At 31.7% G+C, this 12,615-nt stretch overlaps 1 protein-coding gene across 4 annotated transcripts in view; it reads right to left on the reverse strand.

Annotated features, from left to right (window-relative positions):
• LOC143045929 (cGMP-dependent protein kinase, isozyme 1-like) overlaps window positions 1–10,747 on the reverse strand; it is a 73,101-nt gene extending 62,354 nt beyond the window's left edge. Inside the window, exons 1-2 of one of the 4 annotated variants that reach the window (XM_076218772.1) lie at window positions 10,603–10,747; window positions 7,558–7,733 (exon numbers count right to left, since the gene is read on the reverse strand). The gene's annotated coding sequence lies outside the window, so the exon portion shown is untranslated. Of the gene's footprint in view, window positions 1–7,557; window positions 7,734–7,941; window positions 8,039–10,297; window positions 10,518–10,602 lie in introns of those variants that run through there. The other 3 variants (XM_076218776.1, XM_076218773.1, XM_076218775.1) reach the window with 3 other exon arrangements.
• Between the last annotated feature and the right edge of the window lie 1,868 nt (window positions 10,748–12,615).

Consider the following 12,615-nt stretch of genomic DNA (forward strand, 5'->3'; position numbering starts at 1 on the left):
TACCCGTCAGCATCAAGCCCCTATAGTTTGGAGTCCAATGCACGATTACAAAATTAATACTTTTAACCCGTAATTGACCGCATTGGTATGCAAGATAAATAATTCATTAAACAAACTGCAAAGAAATTTTTCTGAATATTTGATTAAATGTTTACACATAATATTATTTATAAGGCATTCGGAAAATTTCAAGTTTCAATTCTTTTTACACGGTGAAGTTCGAACTTTTAGCAAAATTGCTATGTAATCCTGTGTGTTAGTAGTAAGAAGAAACAACCTATGAATTCGTAATTTTAAATTGTATTATTTTCACAACTTGTGTCTGTGAAAAAGTTATCTAGCTATGTATGAAGGGTATAACGGGACGTGATTAAAATACGCTCTGGGACAATGAAAACAATAAATTGCAATGTTAGTGCAAACAAGCATACTAATTTTTAAGTGAAGAATGTGTTATTCTGATCCAATATGTTTCTATAAACAAGGAACAGTATGATATATCGTGTATTGAGAGAAAGCGATTCTGTCAATAGTGTCACGTGTATGAAATTATTCAATCTTTTATATTATATCATTATGATAGAAACAGGTTAATCAAATGTCAAATGTCTTTGTGATCAAACAAAACTTATTTTCATGTACTCTTCATAACCAAATGAGTATTAATTGTAAGGGGCAAATTAATTGTTTTTGAGATTCATATGTATTTGGTAATTTTATAATAATATAAACAACCAAACCATTGTTCTCCAAACCGTTTTATTATACTGGTTATGCAAGGCATAATGATGCCTTCACTGGTATATATGCATAATTAAAGCTACCACATTAACAGTACATATAAACAGCTATGTATAACTATATAAAAATAAGAAGATGTGATATGATTGCCAATGAGACAACTCTCCGCCAGAAACCAAAATAAAACAGAAATAAACAATTATAGGTCATTGTACGGCCTTCAACAATGAGTAAAACCCATACCACATATATAAAGCTACACAGGACCCCGAAATGACAAACTTATACATATATACAAATAATCACCATTAACACAAACATTTCATTTTCGTATACCGATTATTTCAAATCCAGTGGCAAATATTACATGCATAACGTGTAAAGTAAATGTTGATGGTTCAGGAACTTTCCGGGGTTACTGAAATTTGGTTGGGGTTGAGCTGCTGAAAATCCATTTTTCTGTGTACATGTACATGTAATATATACGAACAAACATACGCGGGCGTACTCCGATGAGACAACATCTCGACGCCACAAATAATCAAACAATCTGGGTTTTTTATTGCTTTTATTTTTATATTTGCTGCCTTTTTTTCGGCGTATGGTCCTTGATTAACCACTTCGTATCTTTCTTCCTTTTTTCAAGTAGAAAGTTAAATTGTAGATGTAATCCAAATGAAGGTTTACAAATATATATCAAATTTATAGATTAATTAAAGTATGTTATGTTCTTCTCATATATGTTATGATGGTATGATACTAAACCCCTAACGGGAAGGATTGTGCCTGAGGTTCATATGATGAAATCATAATCTTTCAGTCAGTTTAATTGAAGTCTGGAGCTGACATGTCAGTTAACTGCTAGTAGTCTGTTGTTATTTATGTATTATTGTCATTTTGTTGATTTTCTTTGGTTACATCTTCTGACATCAGACTCGGACTTCTCTTGAACTGAATTTTAATGTGCGTATTGTTATGCGTTTACTTTTCTACATTGGTTAGAGGTATAGGGGGAGGGTTGAGATCTCACAAACATGTTTAACCCCGCCGCATTTTTGCGCCTGTCCCAAGTCAGGAGCCTCTGGCCTTTGTTAGTCTTGTATTATTTTAATTTTAGTTTCTTGTGTACAATTTGGAAATTAGTATGGCGTTCATTATCACTGGACTAGTATATATTTGTTTAGGGGCCAGCTGAAGGACGCCTCCGGGTGCGGGAATTTCTCGCTACATTGAAGACCTGTTGGTGACCCTCTGCTGTTGTTTTTTATTTGGTCGGGTTGTTGTCTCTTTGACATATTCCCCATTTCCATTCTCAATTTTAGACTTTCTAATCAAATCAAAGTTTGAATACGATCGGTAAAGTTTCCAAACTAAACATAATTGAGTTATCAAGAAGAATGGTATTAACGTCGTTTTAACAGTATAAAAGAGAACTTATTTTATTTTTGTAAAATATCCAAAACAATGTTTAGACAAGAACGATGGCTGTATTTGAAAAAAAAAGATTGCATCTCACTACACCTTAGCAGTAAATTCGTTCAAATTCGTGCGATCAATCAGTTCCATGACACAACTACAAACAAAGGTTTAAAGTGTCAATTGTTTATCTTAGCTTTACCACAATTAATAAAAAAAAATCAACCACAAGACTTTCCCTAGTTATATATAATTACAGGTAATCAAGTTCGTTTCCAGGTAAATAGATATTTTAACAATAACAAAAAACCATAAAACTATAACCGACATGATATATAAATAACATCCTATTTTTGTTGTGCTTTAAAGAAGAAAAATTAATTATAATTTAGGAACAGTTGCGATGGAAAGACATACAAAATAAAACGAACGTTACACTACTGTCAAATCTAGGTGATTGTTGTTTGCTTAAAGTACAGAAGCAAAGACTTTGTTGTGTGCTCTTTGGTCGGATTGTTGTCCTCATGAACGTCTGTTCTTTGGTCGGATTGTTGTCCTCATGAACGTCTGTTCGTTTGACGGGTTGCATAGTGAAGATGCATCGCTTTCTAAAGCCCTTTCCCCCGCTTTTTCTTTAAACTCGAATAAAAGATACATGTATCCAAGTAAAATTCTGAAGTTCGGGATAAACTTATTTTCATTGTTCCTACTTCAGACTGTTTTTACTTAGCTTCGGTGACCTCTTATTGTTACAGTTTCTTTGTGTGTAAAATAACATTGACCGATAAAAATATAGAGAAACTGAAATAATTAAAATATTTAAGTATTAAAACTGTACTGGAAATATTAATTGGCCGTTCAAGTATACAAGAGTTGTAGAGTTCATAATTGCTTTTCTTTTTTTTAAAGAACGTGAACTGAAGTCCTTTACCTGAAGCCTAAACTGAACACCTTGATCTTAATACCAGGAAGACTACCGGTTAATCATTGCTTAAAGTCATAAGAAACCTCAAATCAAAAAAAGTAATGGATACGTTTTTTTATAACTCAATAGATAGTTTTCATTATAAAACTGATGTACATATACTATTTTCTGAAGAAAATTCTTTAATTTATTCATATTTAGAAGATTACTTTATTTTATATTTTCCGTATGCAAAGTGACCTCAGTGTGACCCATCTCGTAAAAATCCGGTGATCACAATACGCATGGATGTCCTTAAAATAAACTATTATCTGAATTTACATGTTAAACACGTGCTCAATTTCCATGCTTTTTTGTTGATTTTTTGTCGATTGTTGACAAACAGGTGACAATCGTTAAACTTGGCTTCAAAACACGAACTTTAATTACCTGCCATATTTTCACAACAACACTGACCGATTGAAAAAAAAATTAACGATTATACGAAATTTACTCCTTAAAAAAAATGATAAATTCGTGCAAAGAAGACTAAGTTTATGATGTTTGTATGCATTGGTTCAAGAATTGGAAGAACATTATTTTGCACCGGTCACTCGTTTCTTATGACTTTAAAGCGAAATAATATGCAACTCTGTGTTTATCAAGGAGACTTAAATTCTTAACTTTATATTCCTGTCATACTCAATCAATCCTGATAGAAGAAGCTTTAAGCTTTCTTACAATAAAGATATTCAAGAAATATACATGGTGTGCGCACGCAATACACATAATAAGTTAAACGATTATCTTACAGAAATTGTTTTTTTTTATAGTTGAAAGCTGCAAAGGATTATTAAAATAAGATGAAAAGTTATAAAACAACAAAAAAGTTATTATCGTCATTTCTATGATTACACTTCTGTGGATGTATCCGGTTATATAAGAGGGATGACGTGGGCTTCTCTTTAGAAATACAAAATAGCAATACTGTTTATATTTGAATACTTGTATTTATCCGTTAAAATAAAATAAATATCTTAGACATTTCAAAGTTTGGCCGTATTTGGGTACATCTATTATCTAGACTTCGTAATTATTCGTAGCAAGAGCAGAACTTTTTTCAAACAATTTTTGTAAATTTCAATTTTTAAAAGTGATACGAATTTGTGCAATAATGAAATGCAAATTAATCTACGTTAAAGCTAGTCTAATATAAGCATCATAGTACTTTGGAAATTAAAAATTAAGTTTTAATGGTCAAAGGTTTCATATTTTTTCACAATGTGTTTAAAATGCCAACTTCATAGAAAGTTTCAGAATGGAGACAAGTAAGACTTAAAGTCTAGACACATCAACAAAACATCCAAATAGGTCTACCCAATTTGGTTGAAAGAATTGCCACCTATTAATTTTGAATGAACTAAGTTTTATATATTATTAATAAGAAGATGTGGTACGAGTTCTAATGAGACAACTCTTCATCAAAGTCACAATGTGAAAAAAAGTAAACAATTATAGGTCGAAGTACGGCCTTCAACACAGAACCTTGAATATTTGTACTGAATATCAAAACATTGTCTCAATTTTATTTTATTATTTCTCGAGTTTTGCAGCCCTTACCAGTGGAGATACTATCTCAAGTTTTACAAATTTAGTGCTCGTGATACGTAAGTACTTTAAACATGATACGGTATGACTGAAAGGTGAACAATATTACATATGGTATTCCTTATTCCGTCTAAAGGTAAACATGATTACATCTACACTCCCAAAGGTATGAAAAATTTGACATGTACCATACGCTCCACTGACAAAATTGACATCTTCGCACTTATCAAAAGAAACACTTGTGAAAAGTAACTTTATCTTAAAATTAGTTGGGGTTTGAACGTTGTTAGATTTTTTTTCTCTCTTTTGTTACAAATACTAGTGAAAACATCATTTAGAAAGCTCGATGCTTCACGTTTGGATGGCAAAATATTTATAAATCTGATGAAATTAAACAGCTCTGCAAGTCCACTCTTAAATTGTTTAAAGTTTTGTCGCTCAGTTTTCTTATGTTTCGTATTGCTTAATCTTTATTTTTTAATAAGTGTTTAGTTGACTGTTCTTCGTTGTTTTGCCTTTTTATTTTTGGCAATGGTGCTGGTCTACTTTTGTTCTTCTTAGTTGTCTCAATCAACTCTTTAAGGTAGCACTTCAGTCTGACATTTCGGACTCCAGCCAACAGTATTCCAAGATTATTTTCTCCAATACTACAGAATGGATTTTCAAGATATATACCCTTTTCTAAAGCTGAAATTTTATTCATTCTTAATCAATATACATTATTTTTTTGATATAAACCTTTAAAAATATATATCTTATTAACTGCCAAAAAAGTACTCTTCCGATTTGGATGAAAATAGCCAGTATTATTTAAAATACAGACAATAGTTCTTTCACCTCATTATCCTAACTTCATGAATATTAAAATTTAGATAGACGTTTTCTTTAAACTATTTCTAATCGAATAGTGAGATACCGCAACATTGAAAGGTAAAGGGATCACAAGGCAAAGATAAATGGGTTGATTATATTACATGTACATAGTTGGTTTACGAAACTAAGTGATTGAGGCATTCTTCCTGTTTCAAACCACTTGTGCATGATAATATGGATGACGGTATTATTAGTCCTTGCTGACATGCATTTATCTTGTTTAAAATCAGATGTGACGCGCAAACCCATTGGCGGATCCAAGGGGGGGGGGGGGGGGGGTCCGGGGTTGGAATCCTCCCTTTTTTTGGCCGATCAATGCATTTGAATGGGAGCATATAGTTGGACCCCCCTTTTACTCTGGGTTGGGAACGAACCCCCTTTTTCAAATGATTGGATCCGCCCCTGATTAACCGCAGACATTTTATCTGTCTATTCCATATATAGTTAACCTCGAGTAGTTAACAAAGGAGACAATAACGCATGTTAACAGTCCTTCTGACAAAAGTCCACTTAAGATTATTGTGATGAACAAAAGTAATATATTATGTCCATGGTTTGTCAAAAATCAGTCTGCAGCAATAAATCAAACAGTCTGAGCTTCACAATAACGTTATGTTAAAAGTTCAATTATAATTCATTCAGTAGTTCTTGAGAAAATGGCGTTATATAAAAATTCAGATGAAAGAATAAACATCAATCAGCTGCATTTACCGTCTTGTCTTCTGACAGAAACGAAGAGCCTTAGGTACCAATGACAATGTTAATTCAAATGTAGTGTTGTTTATGAATAAAAGTACGTGTGTAATGTGTATGTCAACGACACAGCGACTGCACACCATAACTTGACCAGAAAACACATAATGTAAATCCATACAAACTTTGGAAAAATGTAATAAACATAATTTATGCCAACAAACACAATACGATTGGTGTTTTTATGACAATTATAACTTAATTACAAGTCAAATACTGTCATCATCTGAAAATAACTCTTCCAAATTGAAAGAAAAATTGTGTATGCACGTTTCGTCTGTAAACAACACTCGTCAAACAATAAAAGATAAACAAATATGACAATCAGACACTTGAATTAAAAGAAACACACAAAGGGTTAAACAATTGTATGAGGGCTCTAACCCCTTTTCCCGCTTACAAGAGACAGCAAACCCGCCATATATTGACAGATTACTTATGTGTATTTCTAAATATGCATAATTATTATATCAATGTCTATTATGAATACTAATTTGGACAATACTTCCTTTTCGAACCTTTTTATTTATGTATTTGCTGCTTATTCCTTGCAATGCTTTATGTTTAAAATGCTCATTTAAAAAAGTATTTTATGCCACTTAAAAAACTTTACATGTAGTTTCGAATGAACTAATCCTGTTTATAGTCTTCTGTGATCGAAATATAGACCTTTGCTGTCTGAATATCCTCATTCAGTACACCAACTTGTCACTTAATTAATCAAACTTTACCAAATCTTGCCTGAAAACTTAACACAACATGGTGTCAAATTTTCACTTTAAGCTTGATGAATTATCTGTTCAATGATACTTTGTATATGCTGTCGCGGTGGCATTGTGCATAAAATCTACCATATAAAACTGAATGAGAAAATTTGTTTAAAAATAAGTTAATAAACATGCGCGTATAACTAATTTATAGTCTCCGATAAAAAAAAAATACAATGTTACCATCAAATTCATATTTATTGAAATATATTGGTATATAGTATATAAGTTGTAGACGTCTATATTATGACTTTTTTAACATTGTACTAAAATGTAGGTTTTCTTATGATTATTATGTATGATACTCATGTAGCTACCGCCTTTACGTACTTCAGTTTCATAAAAATTAATTAAACATTTTATCATAGATATATAATAAACAGAAAACATAGGTTGATTGCTTAGTTTTTCACATTGTATTATTCTACTGTACATGGTAGAACACGAATATCACAGAATCATTTAACCTTTGAAATGAAAAAAGGTTGGACTTACCTATAACTTTGATTATTGAATCGTTGGATCAAATTTTCTTCTCTTGAATACACATTTTAATATCCATTTTATCCAGAAAATTGTCCAGCGTTAATATTATGGTGTACACCTTCTCTCGTCATGTCACCAGTTTATCATTCTGGCGACATGTGCCCGCGGCTATTCCTTCTATACAACTGAAAAACACAAGAGGTATTACATATTCATAAAAATATGTAAATGAATGCATGATTATAAGTAATAGTTTTTCAAATTACAAAATAATTCCTTTAAACGATATGTTTCTGATCACAGATGTTTTATTTGTACATCGAGGCAGAAACATATATTTTGAATGGAAATACTCGGGCTATGAATTAATGATTTCTATATATTTTTCCTTACGTAGACTATGAAATAGAGACAAAAAAACCCAGTTGTCTTGTGTATCATATTGCTTTGACGTTTCTGAACGACTGTGCAATTAATCCACATTCACAACATCATAGTTACAGCATTATTCTATTCCGACTGCGTATTCATTGCATTGAAGCTAACACTACATAACATAATATACGCACGATACTATTTCATTCATTAAGAAGGCTTGTCAATGATATTGAAGTAATTCTATATAATTACATATGTTCTGAAAACGCGGTTAACCAAAACGGAAACAATGATGAACAGAGCATTTGGCCTATCTTACACAAGCAAAGTAAATATTGAAATAACTGGATTGATTTTTGGTTGTATAGTTATTAGATATGTAAACTGTACTTTGATCTGATTTAAAAAGTAAATGGAAAGACTGCTTAATGAAAGTTAGAAATGTATCTCATCAAAACGAACTTAAGGTTTAAATACATTAAGTACCCGAATATAGACACAATAAAATCACCTAATACTGTGTCATAAGTACATTATGACCAGTTCATAGCATTGTGACCTCACAATCAAGTCAACAAGCCGATCGTTAGGGTGTTTAAGATAAAAGAAAGATGTTAGTTCACGTAAGATTGGGCATGCATGCAGAATACTATGGAATTACTTCTCATTTAAAGATCTTTTCTGAGTTCGTAGGGACATACATAGAAATTATGTACTAGTATTCATAGCCCGATATTTTCCATTTAAAATGCATCAGTTTTTTGGCTCGATGTACAAATGAAACACATGAGATAAGAAACGCATCCTTTAATGGGTGAAAGTTTGTTTGGTGTCATTAAAGCATTTAAGACCAGTTAATACCACTAAGACAGAAAATATAGGTTTGATTTTTACAAGGAATGAATGTATGCATGTTAAACTGAACCATGCGATTCTTTTTTTTACATTACTTGCCACAGCTGTGGGTAACATTGGTGACCTTTATTATGCCCCATCTACGATAGTAGAGGAGCATCATGTTTTCTGGTCTGTGCGTCCGTTCGTCCGTCCGTCTTTCCCGCTTCAGGTTAAAGTTTTTGGTCAAGGTAGTTTTTGATGAAGTTGAAGTCCAATCAACTTCAAACTTAGTACACATGTTCCCTATGATATGATCTTTCTAATTTTAATGCCAAATTAGAGTTTTTATCCCAATGTCACGGTCCACTGAACATAGAAAATGAAAGTGCGAGTGGGGCATTCGTGTACTGAGGACACATTCTTGTTTTTTTATTGTTTTGCATCTTCATCATTTCAATGTTGTTAGTAGATATAAGACAATACGGAATGAGTGCCAACGAGACAACTTTCCATCCATCATTTAAACAGACAAATACATTAAGATGAAGGAACTTAAGCTGAATGAAAAATATATTTTGAACATTTAGTCAATATTTACTTGTTAACAATTTGGCATTACAATTTAAGGTTAGATTGGATACATACTAAGCCTATTGATATTTTCAAAAAAACCAGTGCAATTATTACGGTAGTAGTTGACTTCCAAAGCGTCATATGTCACTAAAAGACTTCAAACATTGGTTGAAAATTGTTATTTAGACGCATGATGTACATGGTTCTAGCGAAGTTAAACTTATAGCACATCTTAAATAGTCCTTAATAGCAGTTTAGATTTTAGTTGCAGCAAGTATTATCATTGTCACTGGATGGCTTGAACGAAATCAGTGATAGAAAATGTCTCTAGATAAGAACTAATTTCTATTTATTCTGCATGCATGCCCAATTTTACGTGAACTAAATTTTTCTTACTTTTCAACGATATGGTCGTTGTCTGTTTTATTGTGGGGTCAAACTATATAAATAACAAAAAGAAGTGTTTTCAATACCAAAGACTTATGAAGTATAAATACAACCTACGTTACTATATTGATATTGTTTGTAGTTATTAATCTCCGAAGGGGTTTACCTTTGTCAATACAGGTATGTTATTTTGATTCATATTTCACTAAAATCACGGTCACATAGGACATGATCAGTATCGATTTAATGTGAAAATTACTTTGCAAATAAACATAACCTCGACTACAATTCATTTTATTTACACAAATACAATAGCGATTGTAAACAAATTATATAGAGACATGTATAAAAGTTATTCTCGACATGCAAACTATGGATATTCAATAGTATTGGATGTCGTGAACATCACAATGCATGCATATAAGGTATAATTTATATCATGGTTAAATGCCACCTATTTATATGTCCACTTAACATTGTATCAATTTAGAAAATTGTAATGTTTGCGAGTTTAAACAAAAATTAAATAATGGTCAAAATGAAGGCATGCCATTAATTAAATAAAAGAACTTGCCTGTAATAATAATTGTATTTGTCCGCAATATCTATCCGTAACACTAGTGTAGCCACTTCAAAATTGAACACGACACTTTATACAATGTTTCAAGTGCTGATTGAAATTCGTCGTTTAACATCCGTTTAGTGGCAACAACATATTTTGACTTTATGAATACTAAGTATAATTTAAAGACGCAAACCGTTATATTTGAATTTAACGAAATGTTTGCCTTTTTTATCCATAACTGTATTTTGGGTCGCATTATGTTAATTTTGGTTTGAACTGAAATTATACGGTGTTATACATGAAATAAAGCTTACCTTGATATACAATATCTGCATTGGTCCATATAACCAGATTATTTTCTCGTTACATTGATGTATAGATTCCCAATTTTTATTCCAGATCAAACAGAGAACCCTTTGTCAATACAATCTAAATCAACTGTATTATAGGCCTCTTAAAGAATTTGTTTAAGGCCATCACAATGTAAATATTGGTTTAACAAAAACTGTTTATATTAGTCTATACTCCATTACAAATCATATCACATGAATAAACGATTAACTTGCTTTCAAGGAACTCGCGAAGGTTTCATATTCACAAATGAATTTATCCGTCATTCATTCCGATCACTTAAAACACGAGCGAATGAATGCCTTTATCTATTTTCAACATACCCTAAATGAGTTATAATACTTCTCTCATATTCACACTCTATACATTTGTATAATTTGAATCAGAAAGAATGACGGTTAAGTTCATTTGTGAATATAAAATATAAATATCTTTTCTCAAAATATCTTAAATAAGTAATAATAACAAACTTATATTCACACATTCAATTTGTATGACCTTGTTTGCTGTTTGAATAACAATCAAAGGCATTTGCAGGTCATCTGCATATCAGATCCAAAAGGTATACATGTAAAAAGGTGAGATGAACAAAATGTCAAGTTTAGCGTTTTTATAAACGAAATATTTATTTGAATTTTGTTGCATGCCTAACGTTCAGTGGCAAATATTTTATTTAGGAAATGAATGCTTTTTTGTAAATTTATTGGGTGTAAAAGACTTGACCGAAGTACATTTTGTTTGAAGCGCGGGCGCACAGTCAACACTTTTACAATTCTATAACATTACCAAATGAAGCATTCAATTTTTATAATTACAATTTTTTGGTAGGATCATGAAGACACGATATGTATCAAGTTTGTCTTTTACTCACCTGTGCACTTTATTGTGAAAGCTCGTGTCATCATGAATGTTACACTTCATTTTGTTAGCCAACAAAAATAATGTATTATAATTAAATATGCAAAATTCCTTTCCTGAAAAAGTAACTTTGTATGTTTGTGTTCGGCTTTATTTAATAATCTTGCCATTTTTTATGTGAATTAATTTATTTCAGTCATACAACAGTCGTGCATTTTGTCATAAATAATTCCATTGATTTTTTTTTTAATTTTCCCACAATGTAAAACATTTCATATTTGATGCAATAGCGAAGTTTTTTTCTATGGTACGAAACAACTTCTAACAGATATAGGTCTGGTAAGATAATCTAAAGTAAAGACCTTCATGCCACTGTTCACTTCAAATTGCACGCAATGAATCCTCTTAAGATCATGTAGACGAGATCGCATCTGTCGTACTCAATTATAAGTCTAGTATCGTTGAGTGGTTTATTCAACATATCAAGGCCTAGTATAACAGACGACACTAATTGAATGATACAACTCATCAGTCGAAACTGGTAACTCACAACATAAAAAAACAACAACTAAAGACCGCATGAGCAATACGAACTTTGCTTAAACGTAGGTGATAACAAGTGCCCCGGAAGTATAAGCAGATCCTGCACTTATGTGACACCTGTCGTGTTGCTTATGTAATTAAAAACTCGGTGAGCAGTCTTATTCGACGAAGTCGCCGCATTCGAGGAAAAAGAGGACGGAATTGTGGTTACGATAGTTGGAACATATATCCTTTGTCAAAAACTAATTCTTTTAATACATTTATTTCATTAATTTGAGTTTCTCGTCTCACGACACAGTAACCCTGTCTTTCATCCTCCTAAAAAAAGGCAACAGTATTATACCGATGTTCGAAAGTCATAAATCGATTGAGAGAAAACAAATCCGGTTACAAACTAAAACCGAGGGAAACACATCAAATATATGAGAAAAACAACGAAAACAACAGAATCACTTAATTGCAACATAAAACAGACGACAATGCATCACACACAGAAACTAACTATAAGATAACAATTGCCTTAATGATGCTCTGTATCAAATTTTCTATTTACAGTCATTTGATTCTGAAAATGA

The sequence above is a fragment of the Mytilus galloprovincialis genome, chromosome 9 (genome assembly GCF_965363235.1).
Source record: "Mytilus galloprovincialis chromosome 9, xbMytGall1.hap1.1, whole genome shotgun sequence".
In the NCBI taxonomy this organism is placed as follows: Eukaryota; Metazoa; Mollusca; class Bivalvia; order Mytilida; family Mytilidae; genus Mytilus; species Mytilus galloprovincialis.